The 20977-nt window shown below is 39.1% G+C and overlaps 1 protein-coding gene across 4 annotated transcripts in view; it reads right to left on the bottom strand.

Moving 5' to 3' along the window:
• LOC128638239 (putative nuclease HARBI1) overlaps nucleotides 1–20977 on the bottom strand; it is a 144531-nt gene that overhangs the window by 19007 nt on the left and 104547 nt on the right. The window lies entirely within an intron of this gene.

Raw genomic sequence — 20977 nt, 5'->3', positions numbered from 1 at the left:
GGTCATTAAGGGGTTAAGGAAATCATTAAATAACATAAAATGGGACTAAGTTTTCACTAATAAAAATACAGAGGATAAATGGATAACATTTAAAACTTTGCTAAATAAATAAACATATCAACACATGCCACAAGTTTATAAAAGTAAAACAAAAAAATCCAAGCCAACGTGGCTAAATAAAAATGTGTTAAGAGAAATTAGGAAAAAATGTAGGGCATTTAAATTATTTAAAGAAAACAGTACAGACGTAAAATTCCAAATATATAAGGAATGTAACAAAGCATTAAAAAAGCAATTAAATTAGCCTAAAATTGAAAATTAAATATTAATTGCAAAGGTTTCTAAGTCAAACAAAGGGAAAAAAAGAGCAAGCACTACTCAGCAGGTAAAAATAAAATCCATCTTTATTTCAGGAGAATTAAAAAAAGTCCATGGCTAGACTAACAGACAGGAAAGGAGGTAACGGCCTGACACGTTTCGCAAAACAAAAATTGACAAAAGGAAGAGAAATCTGTTTTATCTAAAGGACTAAGTTTTGCACCTACCAGTAAATTCTCTGGCTTCAATACCCTATTGGATATTAATAAATTCATAAGGAAATTATCCTTAAAAAGATTTTTTGCACTAACCAATAAGGGTGTAGAACAAGTCCAAGATCGTCCTATTGATGCTCCTGAAGAATACACTGCTTCTCCTCATCTATTATTTGGGGATGCTTGGTCTGTTGTCACTCTTAATGAATTGTATACTGATATTGATTCTGGAGCCCCTGTAGATAAACTCAAAAAAACCTAAGAAAAATAGGTCGTAGTTTTATCCAGTGAACTTCAGGGGCCCCATGATTAATGCCTATCAAAAATTAGTACAGGATGACATTCTCAAATTGGAGGAGGAAATTAGCAGTGGCAAAGATACCGTCACCTTAAATTTAACACACAAAGAACGCGTTGCAATAAAAGCTTTACAAGATAATAAAGAAATTGTGATCAGAAATTCTGATAAAGGTGGCAGTATCGTTGTGATGAATAAGACATACTATTTTCAGGAAGCCTTGAGACAGCTCTCAGATAATACAATATATCGTCAACTTTCATATAATCCAGTCAATAAGTTTAAAAAAAGACATCTGTAAACTAATTGAGGATAGTGTCCTATTGGGAGTATTTAGCCCTACTGATTTAGATATATTGGTCCCAGAGAACCCTATCACCACAATATTTCACCATGTACCAAAGGTACACAAGAATAAAGATTGTCCCCCAGGGAAACCTATAGTGGCCGGTATTGGCTCACTGTTGGAACCCCTGGGAGACTGGATGGATAGTGTTTTGCAGCCTATAGCTAAGAGACAGCTAAGCTATCTACAAGACACATCTCATCTTGTATGCACACTTGACACAATTGAATGACAACCTAATTTTTGTTGGGTTACAGCAGATATCTTTATATACTAGTATACCGCAAAACCTTGGCATTAAAGACGTTGGGTATTTTTTTGAGAAAGAATCTGACTTAGAACCATCATTAAGATACAATGCTGGTGAGGTTTTACAATTCTTGCTGTCTCATAATTATTTTATGTTCGACAATGAGTACTATTTACAAGTAAGGGGGGCCGCCATGGGGGCAAAATTGGCCCCGGCATTTGCCAACATTTTTGTATCATGGTGGGAACTGTCATATAGCTATACCACATGTAACCCTTGGCAGGAACAAATAGTGCCTTTTGTTCGGTACATTGATGACCTGTTGTTGGTAGTACAAGATGACGAGAATATACATTTTTTTGGAGGAGTTTTTGGCATATTTAAATTCAAATACATTGGGTTTACAATTTACTGGAGAATATAATAGATACCAGATTAATTTTGTGGATCTTACTCTTCAGATCACCGATAATCAGATAATTACTAGAACATTTAAGAAAACCAACTGCTGGTAATACTATCCTCCGCGCTGCCTCTCAGCACCCCAAACACTTAATCATGGCCATTCATAAAGGTCAGTTTATTAGGCTACGTAGGAACACCAAGTCTGATATAATCAATGAACAACAATCTATAGAATTAAAAGAAAGATTAATTAAGAGGGGTTATGATTCTACCATATTAGAAGATTGTAGAATACTAGTCAGAAATCGGGCACGTAAACCTTACAATACTGACCCTCACCAATGTCATATTACTACCAATACAAATTTTGTGGACAGTGGTAGTAAGGATATAATAGTATTTACTACGGAATATTCGCAACAATATAATGATGTAGTGAAAATTCTTAAGAAACATCTACATATATTATCAGGAGATGAAATCCTTAAACCAATCATTAATACATGTTGATTTGTCCCTAAAAAACCTTAGCAAGATCGTTTGCCCCCAGTCTAGTGAAAAGTAATAAAACTATAGGTACCCATAACTGGCTGTCTAGAAAAGGCAACTATAAATGTGGAAGCAGAGATTGTATCACTTGCTCCAATTTGGTTATTGGGGAGAAGTTTTGACAATTCTGAATACAATATAAAATGTTTTGCGAATTGCAAAACTACATTTGCGGATTACCTTCTACCATGCAATATATGTCATTACCCGTACGTAGGTAAAACCTCAAGAGAAAAACTACATTTGCGGATTACCTTCTACCATGCAATATATGTCATTGCCCGTACGTAGGTAAAACCTCAAGAGAAGAAAGAACTGTTAGGGATGTTAAAAAGTACCGTAAAGACTCAGCTGTAGCTAATCATTTGAATGGTTTTCACATGTTGCAGACGTCTGTACAAATTATTGATATAGTCACCATTCCGCCAAAGGGAGGCAATAAGAAAAGAATTTTAGATAAAAAGGAACTATTCTGGATTTTGAAACTCCACTCACGCATGCCTGGAGGAATGAATAAAGAATGCGATACAAATGATTTCATAGATAATTAACCAGGCATTGATGGATTATGCATTCGTTAATCAGTCCATCATAATATTGCTTCTTCATAGGTAACTTGTAAAAATGTCATGCATCTTTTTTTATGTCCCTTTAGTCTCTTATCTTTAATATAGCATAAATGATTGTTTATTATTATTAATATGAATATACCATCTCTTGCTATAAACGTGTCAGGGTGCCAAGAATCAGACTGAGATGAGAAGTGCAAAAATAATCACACCTTTATTAATAGTAAAAAATAATAAAAAGTCCACAAGTCAAATAACAAGCCAGGAGTCAAAACCAGAGCTGGTAGTCAGACGAGCCGAGTCAGGAGCCAAAGCGAAAAGTCAGACGAGCCGGAATCAGGAGCAAGGAGAACAGCAGAGTCAGGAACAAGCCAGGAATCAGGAACCAGGAAGGACGTCAGGCAGCCAGGTAAAACACAGGAGCTCTCACAAACAGGTCTGTGACAACGCAAAGGCAAAGCATACTGAAGAGAGGCCCTTTAAATAATAAGTGATGACATCACAATTCTGAGACTGCATCCTGTCTCACATGGATGATGCACACCGGTCTGGCCATAAAAGGAAGTACAGGAAGTGAGCAGCATCCCCCACAATGCACCAAGTCAGGAAGAGAGGTGAGTAAAATGGCTGCCAGCAGCACATGGCAAACACAACAGGGAAAAACCCTGACAAAATGTCAGTGCTTTGTATGTTCTATGTGAGGTATTTCAAATTACTTTTATTAGTGATTTTTGTATTGTAAGGGGTTAATTTCCCTATCAATGGGTATGCCTTCTTACACTCGATGGCCTATGATTAAGCGCCACTAGGGGGCGCAAAACGCATCAAGCTGTTACCTCCTTTCCTGTCTGTTAGTCTAGCCATGGACTTTGTTTTTTAATTCTCCTGAAATAAAGATGGATTTTATTTTTTACCCGCTGAGTAGTGCCTGCTCTTTTTCCCTTTGTTTGACATTCGATTGCGGTTTGATCTTCCGCAGCTACGGAACTCCACTCTGACCGCTCTGATTGGATGACCTGTACTCAGTTGGTTCCGGTTCAGGCTCTGATGCAGCTATACAACGTGGGACTCCTCTGCATCTAAATCAAACCCTAAACTTTTTTTTTTTTTTTAAAGTACATAAATTGCAAAAAAGGAGAAAAATATAGGTACATTACAATGTGTGAAGCATACCATGATTAACAGTGACAGGGAAAAGGCTGAGGTACTAAACCAATTCTTTTCTTCAGTATACACAAGAGAGGAACCAAAGGGAGATACTTTGAAACAAGCCCTTACCATTAACTGGGTTATGTATAGAGGATATCAGGAAAAAACTGGAAATATTAAGGTAAATTAAACTCCAGGCCCAGATGGAATACACCCAAGGGTTTTACTGGAAATTTAGCACTGTTATAGCCAACCCTATACTCTTAATTTTACAAGACTCATTATCCTCAGGCATAGTCACCCAAGACTGGCGTAAAGCTGATGTGGTGCCACTCTATAAAAAGGGAAGCAGGGATGATCCAGGAAGCTATAGACCAGTTAGTCTGACATCAATAGTGGGGAAGATATTTGAAGGGATTATAAAGGATTACATTGATGAGCATATTCGTGTAAACAAGATTATGAGTTCTAATCAGCATGGTTTTATGAGAAATAGATCATGTCAACTAATCTAATTGGATTCTATGAGGAAGTAAGTAAAAATATAAAGAGGAATCAGGCAATGTGATATACTTGGATTTTGCAAATGCGTTTGATACAGTGCCACATGGGAATAGCTGAAAATGTTAGCTCATGGATAAATAACTGGATAAAAGACAGGGAGCATTGAGTAGTAGCAAACGGATCATACTCAGATTGGACAAATGTAATCAGTGGAGTCATTAAGCATAACAAAATACCCTTTATGCAAAAAGTACAGCGTTGCTCCACTTCAAAAAGGGGTGAATCCCCAACCTCTAAATATAAACAAAAGAATACAAGAAAAAATGAAAGGTGAGTTAAATCCGCTTAGCAGTATTGCCCTCTGATTGCAGGTATATTGGTGTTTGTAGGGCCCCTGTAACATCAGGTCACTCAATGTCTGCTAGCCTGCATTAGGGGCTGAGGAGGTTGAATGATCCTATATTGAAGTCTTAAAATGTTGTGTGCAATATAGCAATAGCGAGTATAAAGTGTTGTGTGCAATATAGCAATAGTGAGTATAAGTGTTGAGTATAAAGTGTTGTGTGCAATATAGCAATAGTGAGTATAAAGTGTTGTGTGCAATATAGCAATAGTGAGTATAAAGTGTTGTGTGCAATATAGCAATAGTGAGTATAAAGTGTTGTGTGCAATATAGCAATAGTGAGTATAAAGGGTTGTGTGCAATATAGCAATACTGAGTATAAAGTGTTGTGTGCAATATAGCAATACTGAGTATAAAGTGTTGTGTGCAATATAGCAATAGCAAGTATAAAGTGCCGTGTGCAATATAGCAATAGCGAGTATAAAGTGCCGTGTGCAATATAGCAATAGCGAGTATAAAGTGCCGTGTGAAATATAGTAATAGCAAGTATAAAGTTCTGTGTGCAATATAGCAATAGTGAGTATAAAGTGTCCAAGTTGGGATCTGAAAGTGTACTTTCGCTGCTCATATAGTACCTTGAATCTTGAACTTCTTAGCGATTTCTAAGGTAATAAGATACTAGCATGTATTAAAAAAGAGGCACTGATGCAAGGGAGATTCTGTCACTATATAAATCTCTGGTAAGACCTCACCTTGAGTATGGAGTGCAGTTCTCTGATTTTTTTTTTAAAAAAAAGACATTGAAGACTTAGAAAAAGTTTAGAGAAGGGCCACAAAGCTGATAAGGGGAATGGAGAAATTAAAGGGATGCTAAACCCAATTTTTTTTCTTTCATGATTCAGATAGAGCAGCAATTTTAAGCAGCTTTCTAATAGACTCCTATTATCAATTTTTCTTCATTCTCTTGCTATCTTTATGTAAAATAGCAGGACTCTTAGCTAAGGAGCCGGCATTTTCGTTCAGTACCCTGGATAGCGCTTACTGATCAGCTAGCACAACCCAGGTGCTGAACCAAAAATGGTGTGGCTCGTAAGCTTACATTGTTTTTCAAATAAAGATAGCAAGAGAACAAAGACAAATTGATAATAAGAGTCAATTAGAAAGTTGTTTGAAATTGAATGCTTTATCTGAATCATGAAAGAAAACATTTTGGTTTAGTATCCCTTTAAACTATGAGGAGAGGTTAGCCAAACTGGGACTGTTTTCTCTAGAAAAAGGCGCTTTAGAGGTCACATGATTACTTTATATAAATATATTCAAGGCCCATATACAGAGATGGCAGAAGCTGTGTGTTTTCCAAGAAAATAGTTTGTGACAAGGAGGTCACAATTTAATGCTGTAGTAAAGAAGATTTAATCTCCTGCAACATAAACATTTTTTCACTGTAAGAGCAATAAATCGTGGAACTCTTTACCTGAGGAGGTAGTGAATGCCAATACCTTAGATACAAATTTAAAATGGTTTAGATACATTTTTGGCTAGAAACAGAATTCAGGGATATGATTGATTGTGTTAAAGGGACAGTAAAGTCAAAATTAAACTTCCATGATTCAGATAGGGCAGCAGTTTTAAACAACTTTCCAATTCACATTTATCCTCAAATTTGCTTTGTTCTCTTGGTATTCTTAGTTGAAACCTAAACCTAGTAGGCTCATATGCTAATTTCTAAGCTCTTGAAGGCCGCCTCTTTTCTTAATGCATTTGACAGTTTTTTTCACAGCTAGGGGGCGATAGTTCATGTGTGCCATATAGATAACATTGTGCTCACGCCTGTGCAGTTACTTATGAGAGGACACTGATTGGCTAAAATGCAAGTCTGTCAAAAGAAATTAAATAAGGTGGCAGTCTGCAGATGCTGAGATACAAGCTAATCACAGAGGTAAAAAGTATATTAATATAACTATGTTTGTTGTGCAAAACTGGGTAATGGGTAATAAAGGGATTATCTATCTTTGTAAACAAAAACAATTCTGGAGTAGACTGTCCCTTTAAATTGGTCACCTTTTTTAATAGGATTCATTTAAGCTCAACTGGAGCTTTTTTGTAAGTATATTAAAGATTGTATAAGTTGAACTCGATGGACTTTTGTCTTTTTTCAACCTCCTCTCCTATGTAATATATTTTACTTAGCAATAAATACAAATGTGTCAAAAACAAGTGAATACCAAACCACAAGTAAATAAAAATAATAAAATAGTGACAAAAATTTACCAAAATGGCAACAGCTGAGATTGCCTGTGGGGATTGTTATAAAGTGCAAAAAACGAAAAGGTGGCTGAGACTGTTAGTAGATAAAAAGTAATTCTTTATTTTCTTTCAAATTAAAAACGGAGGCACTCTCCATAGGCAAGACAGTCAAAACAACTATCCCACATAAGTAAGCTTACGCGTTTCGCCTAGTAAGCCTTAGTCATAGCTAGATACTACATGCTGATCATAAAGTTTAAGAAGGGAGCCTAAGCACCCCATTGGTTAAGAACATGTAAGTGGGAGTGTCACATAATTAGTTGATTAACACTTAAGTGCCTGTCACATAATATAAATGTCAAGCCTAATCAGTACAACTTATCCGTTGATAACAGTAAGAGTAAACCGAATCATATATACAAAAGTGCTTAATGAGGCCAGGACATAGAGATGGACTATAGTATATAAGGCAGAGGAGGAAATGCACATTTAAAAAGGGGGGGGGGGGGGGAAACAGCATATTTTTATAAAATTGCTCATAAGTACAAAATACATGAGCTATGATTATGTATACTTTTTAGACAGAATGAGAAATTAAATCTAAAGGTATCTACAGGATTCACACAATGGTGAATATACATAAACAGAAGATAGTGAAATATTAACAATACACAAGTAACATAGTTACCCCCAGTAATTAATCAGATCATACTCCGAGTTGAAACCATAGAGGGCCCTGGTCTGGAGAGTGAAGATCCAATACATTTCCCGTTTATTCAATAGTTTGATTCTGTCTCCTCTCCATCTGGGTGGAGCCACTCTCTCAATAGCTTGCCATCTCAGAGTATGATCTGATCTACCATGTTTCTGAGCAAAATGTTGGACCAGAGGGGTCTTTGATTTCCCAACATTGATGGTTGACAGGTGTTCATGTATCCTAGATTTTATATCTCTTGTCGTTAACCCCACATATTGAAGCTTACATGAGGTATATGTTAAGATATATATATATATATATATATAACAAAATTAGAGGTACAATTGAGACAGGACTGGATGGGATAATTGGCTCACTCATAGGGGCATGTTTAGGTGTGGCAGCAATAAATGCCGTCCCTGTGAGTCAGTGATAGTTTCTGAAATGTTTAAATCAGAAGCTACGGATACACATTATACCATCCAGTCCTGTCTCAATTGTGTCTCTAATTTTGTTATATATATCTTAACATGTACCTCATGTAAACTTCAATATGTGGGGTTAACGACAAGAGATATAAAATCTAGGATACGTGAACACCTGTCAACCATCAATGTTGGGAAATCAAAGACCCCTCTGGTCCAACATTTTGCTCAGAAACATGGCAGATCAGATCATACTCTGAGATGGCAAGCTATTGAGAGAGTGGCTCCACCCAGATGGAGAGGAGACAGAATCAAACTATTGAATAAACGTGAAATGTATTGGATCTTTACTCTCCAGACCAGGCCCCGCTCTGGTTTCAACTCAGAGTATGATTTGATTAATTACTGGGGGTAACTATGGCCTAGATTATGAGTTTCGCGTTAGAGGCTGTGCGGTGCTAATGAGCAGTTTTCCCTCAACGCTCACTTACCTACAGCGCTGGTATTTCAAGTTTTCAGAAACCCGTCGTTAAAAGACAAGAAGTGAGCGTTGAGCAATATTTTGCTCATTACCGCACTCCAATAGCAGCGCTGCTTAAGTCAGCGGTGAGCTGGTCATACGTGCTTGTGCACGATTTCCCCATAGGAATCAACAGGCAGAGCCGGCTGAAAAAAAGTCTAACACCTGCAAAAAAGCAGCGTAAAACTCCTTAACCCAGCCCCATTGATTCCTATGGGGAAATAAAAATATATGTTTACACCTAACACCCTAACATGAACCCAGAGTCTAAACACCCCTAATCTTACACTTATTAACCCCTAATCTGCCGCCCCCGACATTGCCGCCACCTACATTATATTATTAACCCCTAATATGCCACTCCGGACACCGCCGCCACCTACATTATACTTATTAACCCCTAATCTGCTGCCCCCAACATCGTCGACACATATTTATTAACCCCTAATCTCCCTCTCCCAATGTCGCTGCAACCAACCCATTTATTAACCCCAAATTTGCCGCCCCCAACGTCGCCGCCACTATATTAAAGGGACACTCAGGTTAAATTAAATTTTCATGCTTCAGATACAGCATGTAATTTTAGACAACTTTCCAATTTACTTCCATTAAAAAATGTGCTCAGTCTTTTATATTTACATTTTTTGAGTCACCAGATCCTACTGAGCATGTGCAAGAATTCACAGACGTATACGTATATGCATTTGTGATTGGCTGATTGCTATCACATGGTACAAGGGGAGTGGAAATATACATAACTTTGAAATTTGTTATAAAAAAATCTACTACTCATTTGAAGTTCAGACTAAGTGCTATTGCATTGTCTTGTTATCTTGCATTTGTTGATTATGCAAATCTAATGTGTTGACTGGTCCTTTAAAGTTATTAACCCCTAAACCTAAGTCTAACCCTAACACCCCCTAACTTAAATATAATTACAATAAATCTAAATAAAATTCATATCATTAACTAAATTATTCCTATTTAAAACTAAATACTTACCTATAAAATAAACCCTAAGCTAGCTACAATATAACTAATAGTTACATTGTAGCTAGCTTAGGGTTTATTTTTATTTTACAGGCAAGTTTGTATTTATTTTAACTCGGTAGAATAGTTATTAAATAGTTATTAACTATTTAAGAACTACCTAGTTAAAATAAAGACAAATTTACCTGTAAAATAAAACCTAACCTAAGTTACACTAACACTACACTATAATTAAATAAATTAACTAAATTAAATACAATTACCTAAATTAAATTAGCTAAAGTACAAAAACAAAACAAAACACTAAATTACAGAAAATAATAAACAATGCCCATCCAAATGCCCTTTTCAGGGCAATGGGGAGCTTAGGTTTTTTTAGATAGTATTTTATTTGGGGGGTTGGTTGTGTGGGTGGTGCGTTTTACTGTTGGGGGGGTTGTTTGTATTTTTTTACAGGTAATTTATTTCTTTTGCGATACGACGAGTCCACGGATTTCATCCTTACTTATGGGATATCGCCTCCTGGTCAGCAGGAGGAGGCAAAGAGCTCCACAGCAGAGCTGCATAAATAGCTCCTCCCTTTTCCCCCAACCCAGTCATTAGACCAAAGGTAGGAAGAGAAAGGAAAAAGAGCAGAGGTGACTGAAGTTTAACAAAAATAAAAATCTGTCCTAGAAATTGACAGGGTGGGCCGTGGACTCGTCATATTGTAAAAGAAATAAATTTATCAGGTAAGCATAAATGTCCTTTTCTTTTACAAGATATGATGAGTCCAGGGACAAGACAGGAACCTAAACGGAAGGCACCACTGCTTGAAGAATCTTTCTCCCAAAAACAGCCTCAGATGAAGCAAAAATATCAAATTTGGAAAATTTGGAAAAAGTATGAAGAGACGACCAAGTTGCAGCCTTGAAAATCTGTTCAACAGAAGCATCATTTTTAAATGCCCATGAGGAAGCCATAGCCCTATTAGAATGAGCCGTAATTCGTTCTGGAGGCTGCTGTCCAGCAGTCTCATATGCAACACGGATGATACTCTTCAGCCAAAAAGAAAGAGAGGTAGCCGTAGCTTTCTGACCCCTACGTTTTCCAGCAAAAACAACAAATAATGAAGATGTCTGGCGAAAATCCTTAGTCGTCTGCAAGTAGAACTTCAAGGCACGGACTACATCCAGATTATGTAACAGACGCTCCTTCTTAGAAGAAGGGTTAGGACACAAGGAAGGAACAACAATTTCCTGATTAATATTCTTGTTAGAAACAACCTTAGGAAGAAAACCAGGTTTGGTACGTAACACCCCCTTATCAGCATGAAAATAAGATACGGAGAATCACATTGTAAAGCCGAAAGCTCAGAAACTCTGCGAACAGAAGAAATAGCAACCAAAAATAAAACTTTCCAAAATAATAACTTAATATCTATGGAATGCATGGGTTCAAACGGAACCCCTTGAAGAACATTAAGAACTAAATTCAAACTCCAAGGAGGAGCAATTGGTCTAAACACAGGCCGGATTCTAGTCAGGGCCTGACAAAAAGAATGAACATCTGGAACATCTGCCAGACGCTTGTGTAACAAAATAGACAAAAAAGAAATCTGTCCCTTTAAGGAACTTGCTGACAACCCTTTCTCCAATCCTTCTTGGAGAAAAGATAAAATTCTGGGAATCCTAACCCTACTCCATGAGTAGCCCTTGGATTCGCACCAATAAAGATATTTACGCCATATCTTATGGTAAATCTTTCTAGTAACAGGCTTGCGTGCCTGAATCAAGGTATCAATGACCGCATCAGAGAACCCCCGCTTAGATAAAATCAAGCGTTCAATCTCCAAGCAGTCAGCTGCAGAGAAATTAGATTCAGATGATGGAAGAGTCCCTGAATGAGAAGGTCCTGCCTCAATGGAAGCTTCCACGGCGGCAGAAAGGACATGTCCACCAGATTGGCATACCAAGTCCTGCGAGGCCACGCAGGAGTGATTAGAATCACCGAAGCCCTCTCCTGTTTGATCCGTGCAATCACCCGGGGAAGGAGAGCAAACGGTGGAAACACATAAGCTAGGTTGAACGACCAAGGCACTGCCAGGCATCTATCAGTTCGGCCTGAGGATCCCTGGACCTGGATCCTTATCTTGGGAGCTTGGCATTCTGACGAAACGCCATCAGATCCAATTCTGGTCTGCCCCACCTGAGAATCAGGGTGGCAAAGACCTCCGGATGGAGTTCCCATTCCCCTGGATGAAACGTCTGTCTGCTCAAAAAATCTGCCTCCCAGTTGTCCACTCCTGGGATGTAGATTGCTGACAGATAACAAGAGTGAGCCTCCACCCACCGAATTATCTTGGATACTTCTGTCATCGCTAAGGAACTCCTTGTTCCTCCCTGATGATTGATGTAAGCCACAGTCATGATGTTGTCCGACTGAAATCGGATGAATTTGGCCGAAGCCAACTGAGGCCAAGCTTGAAGCACATTGAATATTGCTCTCAACTGCAGAATACTGATGGGAAGTAGAGACTCCGACCGAGTCCACACACCCTGAGCCTTCAGGGAATTCCAGATTGCACCCCATCCTAGTAGACTGGCGTCCGTTGTCACTATCACCCATGAAGGTCTGCGGAAGCACGTCCCTTGGGACAGATGATCCAGAGACAACCACCAAAGAAGAGAGTCTCTTGTCTCCTGATCCAGATCTGAGGAGACAAATCTGTATAATCTCCATTCCACTGTCTGAGCATGCTCAGTTGTAGAGGTCCGAGATGAAAACAAGCAAATGGAATGATGTCCATTGCCGCCACCATCAATCCAATTACCTCCATGCACTGAGCCACTGATGGCCGAGGATTGGACAGAAGGTATTCAGAATCTTTAACTTTCTGACTTCCGTCAAGAAGATTTTCATGGATACAGAATCTATTAGAGTTCACAGGAAAGGAACCCTTGTCTGTGGAATTAGTGAACTCTTTTCTAGATTCACCTTCCACCCATGAGTCCTTAGAAAGGACAGAACCATGTCGGTATGAGAATTTGTCAGTTGGTAAGACGCCTAGATTAGAATATCGTCCAGATAAGGTGCCACTGCAATGCCCCGCAGTCTAAGAACCGCTAGCAAAGACCCTAGAACCTTCGTGAAGATCCTGGGCGCCGTGGCCAACCCGAAGGGAAGAGCCACGAACTGAAAATGTTTGTCCAGGAAGGCAAACCTTAGAAACTGGTGATGATCTCTGTGGATAGGAATATGAAGATATGCATCCTTTAAGTCCACGGTAGTCATATATTGACCCTCCTGGATCAATGTAAGAATTGTCCGAATTGTATCCATCTTGAAGGATGGGACTCTGAGAAACTTGTTTTGACTCTTGAGATGTAAAATGGGTCTGAACATTCCCTCTTTTTTGGGAACCACGAAAAGATTTGAGTAAAACCCCTGCCCCTGTATAGGAACGGGACGAATTACTCCCATAGTAGAGAGGTCTTTTACACAACGTAAGAACGCCTCTTTTTATCTGGTCTACAGACAATCGTGAAAGAAGAAACTTTCCCCTTGGAAGGGAATTTTTGAACTCCAGTTGATACCCCTGGGACACGAATTCTAGTGTCCAGGGATCCTGAACATTTCTTATCCAAGCCTGGACAAAGAGAGAAAGTCTGCCCTCTACTAGATCCGGTCCCGGATCGGGGGCCGCCCCTTCATGCTGTCTTGGGAGCAGCAGCGGGCTTCTTGGGTTGTTTACCCTTGTTCCAAGCTTGGTTGGGTCTCCAGATGGGCTTGGCTTGTGTAAAGTTCCCTTCCTGCTTAGTTGAAGAGGAAGAAGGGACTCCCTTGAAATTTCGAAAGGAACGAAAATAACTCTGTCTTCTTTGTTTGGCTGACTTATCCTGAGGGAGGAGGTGGCCCTTACCTCCCGTAATGTCAGAAATTATCTCTTTCAATTCAGGCCCGAAAAGGGTCTTTCCTTTGAAAGGAATAGCCAAAAGCTTGGACTTAGAAGACACATCCGGAGACCAAGATTTTAACCATAAAGGCTCTGCGTGCTAAAATGGCAAAACCTGCATTCTTAGCCGCCAATTTGGCGATCTGAAAAGCGACATCTGTAACAAAAGAATTAGCCAGCTTAAGGGCCTTAATTCTATCCATTATCTCCTCTAAAGAAGTCTCAGTCTTCAGAGACTCTTCTAAGGCGTCAAACCAAAAGGCAGCCGCAGCTGTGACTGGTACAATGCAAGCCGTCAGTTGTAAGAGAAACCCTTGATGAACAAATAGCTTTTTTTAGAAGACCCTCCAACTTTTTATCCATAGGGTCTTTGAAAGCACAACTGTCCTCAATAGGGATAGTCGTACGCTTAGCCAGGGTAGATATAGCTCCCTCCACCTTAGGGACCGCCTGCCAAGAGTCCCGCATGGTGTCAGCTATAGGGTACATTTTCTTAAACATAGGGGAAGGGGAAAACGGGATACCCGGTCTTTCCCATTCCCGTGTAACAATTTCCGAAATTCTCGTAGGAACCGGAAAAGCATCGGAATAAGAAGGAACTTCCAGATATCTGTCCATCTTACACAATTTCTCTGGAGGTACCACAATAGAGTCACAGTCGTCCAGTCACTAAAACCTCCCGAAGTAACAGGCGGAGGTGTTCAAGCTTAAATCTAAAGGACATGACGTCCGAATCTGTCTGGGGCAACGCACTTCATGAGTCAGACAGTTCCCCCTCAGACAGTGTCTCCCTACACCCCCAATTCAGAGGTCTGGGAGGGTACATCAGAGATAGCCATCAAAGCATCAGAACTCGCAGGGGCCCCATGGGTTTCTGCCCTGCTACGTTTGCCTTGCAACACTGGCAACTTAGACAAAACCTCTGGGGGAGTAGATGACATAACTGCAGCCATATCCTGCAGAGTAAATGATGCAGACGCCGTTGAAAAGCATGGCGTTACTTGCGCGGGCGTTAAAGGCTGTGACGCTTGGGGAGAAAGATGCGGCAAAAATATTTTTTCTTTACATTGTAAGGCTCTCTCAATACATTAGGGACAAAGTGTAACAGGGGGTTCCACAATGGCATCTAAACACATAGCACATGTAGTGTGTTCCAGATCCTCCATGTTGCAAAAAAAATAAAGGTCAGCCTGGTCGTGATTCTATTAATTAAAACCTGTGTACTGTGTCTTTAAATATAAACTATCTCAGGTTGTCACAGAATGATCCTGAATGATTAACAAAAAAACAGATGTGTAATAAGTCTTTTATCCCTCTTACTATGTAACCCGATAAAGGAATGCTTATTAATCCCCTAGAACAACAAACACCTCGGCGCAGCTCTGCTGTGGCTCCTACCTGCCCTCCACGGAACAGCTGCCAGCAAAAAACGGCGATCCTAAGAACGCTTGTAAATACAGGAACAATGAAACACTGCCGTCGGAACTCCAACAGATAAGCTGCGCGGCAGAAGCGTGCAAGGATTAGGCTCCGCCCTTCGTGGGCGTATTAAACAACCCCCGGGAAAAACAGAAAAACAAAGTGCCGCCATACACCGGAGTCCGACAAGAGAAAATTGTAATTCTCCCTCCAACTCCGGTGTTACGTCCCAGCGTCAGCCCGTTTGAAATTTTAACTCCTAACATTGTTGAGTCATACATAATAAACGATCGCCCATATTATACACTGCCATCATGTGATTGCAAACCGTTCCCAGCGCTTCTAACTTAGTCTTTGTATATGTCAGAGAGAGTTGGGAGTGCTAAATGTGTCGGTGTCCCATTTTGCTCACAAATGAAACCCACACCTGCAAGAAGGGAAAGCCCTTAACCCGAGCCCCTTCACAGACAGAGGAATAGCACAGTCAAGTCTGAGATAAGCTGTAAAAGCCCCAGAGAGAAAGACTGCACTTACCTCCATGCTGAGGAACAGCATGATGATCCCCCAGTGTCAAGAGGTCCACTCTTCCTCCTGAGGTCCTGCAAGGATAGCAAAGTCTTAGTTAACATTCTCTAAGACCATAAATAGAAAACAGCACAAGCAAGGGAGGCTCAGTGAAATTAAAAACTCCACTAGTTCCCACAGCCTAAAAGGCTGTCACTCCAGATGCTGCTCTATAGAAAAAAACAGTACACACTGGCACCATTTAACATAAAAAACTCTTGATTGAAGAATTCTAAACTATCACCTCACTTTACCTCTTCCTATCATTAACACAGGCAAAGAGAATGACTGGGTTGGGGGGGGGGAGGGAGGAGCTATTTATGCAGCTCTGCTGTGGAGCTCTTTGCCTCCCCCTGCTGACCAGGAGGCACTATCCCATAAGGATGAAATCTGTGGACTCGTCATATCTTGTAAAAGAAAGGCCCCTTTAAGGGCTATTGGTAGTTTAGGCTAGGGTTTTTTTTATTTGGGGGGGGGGGGGGCTTTTTTTATTTTAATAGGGCTATTAGATTAGGTGTAATTAGTTTAAATATCTCTAATTTGTTTATTATTTTCTGTAATTTAGTGTTTGTTTGTTTTTGTACTTTAGCTAATTTAATTTAATTGATTTAACTGTTGTTAATTTAGTTAATTTATTTAATTATAGTGTAGTGTTAGGTGTTATTGTAACTTAGGTTAGGTTTTATTTTACAGGTACTTTTGTCTTTATTTTAGCTAGGTAGTTATTAAATAGTTAATAACTATTTAATAACTATTCTACCTAGTTAAAATAAATACAAACTTGCCTGTAAAATAAAAATAAACCCTGAGCTAGCTACAATGTAACTATTAGTTATATTGTAGTTAGCTTAGGGTTAATTTTATAGTTAAGTATTTAGTTTTAAATAGGAATTATTTAGGTAATGATAGGAATATATTTATTTAGATTTATTTAAATTATATTTAAGTTAGTGGGTGTTAGGTTTAGGGTTAGACTTAGGTTTAGGGGTTAATAACTTTAATATAGTGGCGGCGACGTTGGGGCGGTAGATTAGGGGTTAATAAATGTAGGTAGGTGGTGTCGATGTTAGGGATGGCAGATTAGGGGTTAATAATATTTAACTAATGTTTGTGAGGCGGGAGTGCGGCGGTTTAGGGGTTAATATGTTTATTATAGTGGCGGCGACGTTGGGTGCGGCAGATTGGGGGTTAAAATTTTTATTATAGTGTTTGCGATGCTGGAGGGCCTCGGTTTAGGGGTTAATAAGCAGTTTATGGGTGTTAGTGTACTTTTTAGCACTTTAGTTATGAGTTTTATGTTATGGCGTTGTACCATAAAACTCATAACTACTGACTTTTAAATGTGTGAATCGTGCAGATAACTTTAGATTTAATTTCTCATTCTGTCTAAAAAGTATCCATAATCATAGATTATGTATTTTGTACTTATGAGCAATTGTAGAAAAGTATGCGGTTTCCTCCCCCCCCCCCCCTTTTTAAATGTGCATTTCCTCCTCTGCCTTATATACTATAGTCCATCTCTATGTCCTGGCCTCATTAAGCACTTTTGTATATATGATTCGGTTTACTCTTACTGTTAACAACGGATATAAACTATAGTGTATCATTTCCCCAGTCTGTATGAACTTATGTATCAGATATGTATTTATATAAATATTGGGCTTATAAAGTTGTACTGATTAGGCTTGACATTTATTTTATGTGACAGGCACTTAAGTGTTAATCAACTAATTATGTGACACTCCCACTTACATGTTCCTAACCAATGGGGTGCTTAGGCTCCCTTTTTAAAAAAATGTATGATCAGCATGTAGTATTTAGCTATGACTAAGGTTTACTAACCGAAACGCGTAAGCTTACTCATGTGGGATAGTTGTTCTGACTGTCTTGCCTATGCAGATTGCCTCCATTTTTAATTTGAAAGAAAATAAAAAATGACTTTTTATCTACTAACAGTAGAATGAGAGGAGGAAGAAAAAGGGGCTAGTAGCACTCAACCCTACCTATAAGTATTAATAATAAAACTAAATTTATTAAATTATATAAAAAGTAAAAATCAGAAAAACCTCTGTACACCACACCAAACACCCTCCCCCCCATAAAAGTTTGTGTATCACTCCCCTGTTTCCTGGCCGATAACAGGAAGCGTAGGCTTCAGGTGTCAGGAGTGATAAACACGGTATATACAACAGGTTTGGTGAATAACAAACACGTTTCTGCCATTAACCGGCCTTTCTCAATGTTAACCGTTGTGAAATTAGTGAAAAATTAACAAGCCAAAGCCAGCGTGATAATCAACCAATGGGAATGAGACTTACGTTACACACCTCTCCATATACGTCATCTACAGGGGGGTGGTGAGAATAACTCACTGCTTTGTCGATTGGTTAGACATACAAAGGGGGCGTGAATAATTACAATTGTTTATACACATCATATATTAGACTGCCGAGCGCTCATTTAAGGATGTTCATCATAGAGACTTATCAAGTACAGATTTAGTTCATATGAATGGAACATACTGATTAAATTCTGGAGTGTATACTGTTTATATGTTTTTGGTAAAGATGGTTCAAACAAGCGTGGCTAGCTATATGAGTGTAATAGCTAGCTTAATACGTCAATCATATACATTTCAAAACAAATACGCACCGATTACCTTAAATTGTGTCCGTATAGTGTAACCACTACTTACAGTACTACCCCTAATACTAAAGTGTCAACATATTTGTAGGAAGAGTTATTATAAAACCGGAAACTTTACATATATCTTGCACAACCTTAGACAGTCCTAGTACAATAATCTATACAAACCTCCTCCATTACGTCATCTCAAGGAGGTGGGTAAGATAACTATATACTGTTAATACTAAATAGACTGTCTATGGGGTATAAATGTTTATTAAGTGATATAATAAAGAATGTAAAAGTACTGTCAGAATGGCAATACAAACACTCTAAATATAAACTCTATTTAGAAATAGTAAAGATCTGTGATCTCGATTAGGTTAACTCATAACTTAGTTGAACTTTATATGTAAGTAGCAATAGTCATATAGGGAGTCCAAAATCATAGGAAAAACCAGACACATTCAAAAGGGCCTCCAAGTATCGCCCCTATATTCTAGATGAGATGTTAAGTTCTAGAGTACCTTAAAGGGACAGTTTACTCAAAATATTTCTCCCCTTTAATTTGTTCCCAATGATCTACTTTACCTGTTGGAGTGTATTAAATTGTTTACAAGTAGCTCCTTTACCCTTATATTGGCATTTGAAATAGTTGATTTAGCATGTGGTATCCCCACCTAGTCTGAAAGTTTGTGGCCACAGGTCCAAGCTATAGATAAGCTTTGTAAACACATCCAGTAGAAGAAATTGCACTCCCAGTGCGATATAGCAGAGATAAGGTAATCAAATGTTGATTTTCCATTGTTCTCTCCAAGTACTGGTGATTGTTTTATGGACAGATATAAGATAAAGAAGCAGGTATATGTACACAATGCGATAAAGTAATGAGGTCTGATTATACTTACAAGTTCAACCCATTTTATTAGGTTGTGGCTTTAAAACACAAAATCAGAGCTTTAATATACACAAATAAGCCTTAAAAAGCTAATTTTCATAATTTTTTTACTCTGCAGTTGGTAAAAAAGCAATTGTAAACACATTAAGGGAAAAACTATTTTACAGTATACTGTCCCTTTAAGGTAGATGATATAAAGAAAGTGATAAGAATCTCTCTATATTCTGAGTTTAGATTTACTATCGGGTACACCTGAGATCTCTGCGATAATAATCTCTATATTCCATATTCAATGTTTAATTCATATACCCACGATTTGCTTATGTACTCGCGACACATTGTACCGATCCAATAAACATATTGGTGATTATAAGGATATATGGAGTAATCATATTGCTACATGTTAAGTGTACTCAATCTTGCTTCATGCCAGTTTAAATCCAGCCAATAGGGAATCATGATAATAAGACACTTCACTAATAGGTCATTACGGCATACTGCCATTATTCGTCTGTATAGTGAGAGCTACAATCTGATTAACTCCTATCAGGAAACTATTTACTGGTATACCCAGAAATTATTGTTCTCATTCATCCCATGGGGCATTACTGTGTTTAAATTAAAAATCCATGGGGGGCGGAGCTAGCCAGCCAGGGAACAAGACGTGCAATTGTCAAGCTCCTGGCTATAACTTTCTATATTTATGGATTTTTGCATCTAAATAAGGACTTTGATAACTGAAGTTAGCACCCAGTTGTGCAGGGTGACTTTTGCTATAACTGTTGGAGCTTGTTGAGACACTTTTGACCTATTGGACTTAGTAGCGGTGGTACTGTGTGGGAGGCCGTAGCCATGTGGAGAACAGAAATGGCGCAGCTTCTTCATGACCATTTTCATACCCATACACAAGCCACGCAAGAGGCTCTGACGGGCAAAATATTCCCCACTAAGCCTTATCAATATGGGGATGGGCATACAGGAACGCGGTATAAGCAGAGAAAATCGGTCACAGACACTGAGGAGCTCATGAAGTTAGCTGCGGTTAAGCATGCTGGAACTGCCGACGGACAGGACACCATCCCTCCTCCCACTCAGGCAGTGCTGGGGAACATGTCAGATGAGGAAACAGGCAAGAGTATCACAACGGACGGCTGTGTTGCCGAAATGCAGGCTCTAAACCTAGTACATCTTGTTCCGGCACATCTCCCTCTAGAGTGCCCTAAGTTGGAATACGCGCTGGAAGCATTTACTGAGCCACCACATGAGGTACCTAGCATTCTGTCGGGTATTACTGTGAGCACATCGCACACAATCGCACCTAAGAGACATGCCGACTATGATCCTTGTAGCATACCTAACATGGCAGAGGTAGTGGGTCAGACTCTAAGAAGGCGCCCTTGGGGGATGACCGGCTCAGATCAGGGAAGTCCAAAGCTTGCCTCAGAGAAAGTTATTGCATTGTGTGCACGCTGGGATTATCAGCATCGGATGGACACTGTAAGTTGGTGCACATCAAAGGGCCTCACATTACAAATACAGCATACTCCCGGTAACCTGAGAAGGGGCATCGGCTAATCTGGAGCTCCCTATGACTATGCTAATTGCCCTTGACCCAATTAGTGCACTCCTTTCAAGTATTGCCCGCCAGAGTGAGCGGACCTACACACGGTATTGACTGACTTTATGATGGAACTGATTGTTCTTATGTGCTT

This window comes from Bombina bombina, chromosome 8 (genome assembly GCF_027579735.1).
Source record: "Bombina bombina isolate aBomBom1 chromosome 8, aBomBom1.pri, whole genome shotgun sequence".
Lineage (NCBI taxonomy): Eukaryota > Metazoa > Chordata > Amphibia > Anura > Bombinatoridae > Bombina > Bombina bombina.
The sequence above is the reverse complement of the archived record's forward strand: the minus strand, read 5'-3'. Positions and strand labels throughout refer to the sequence as shown.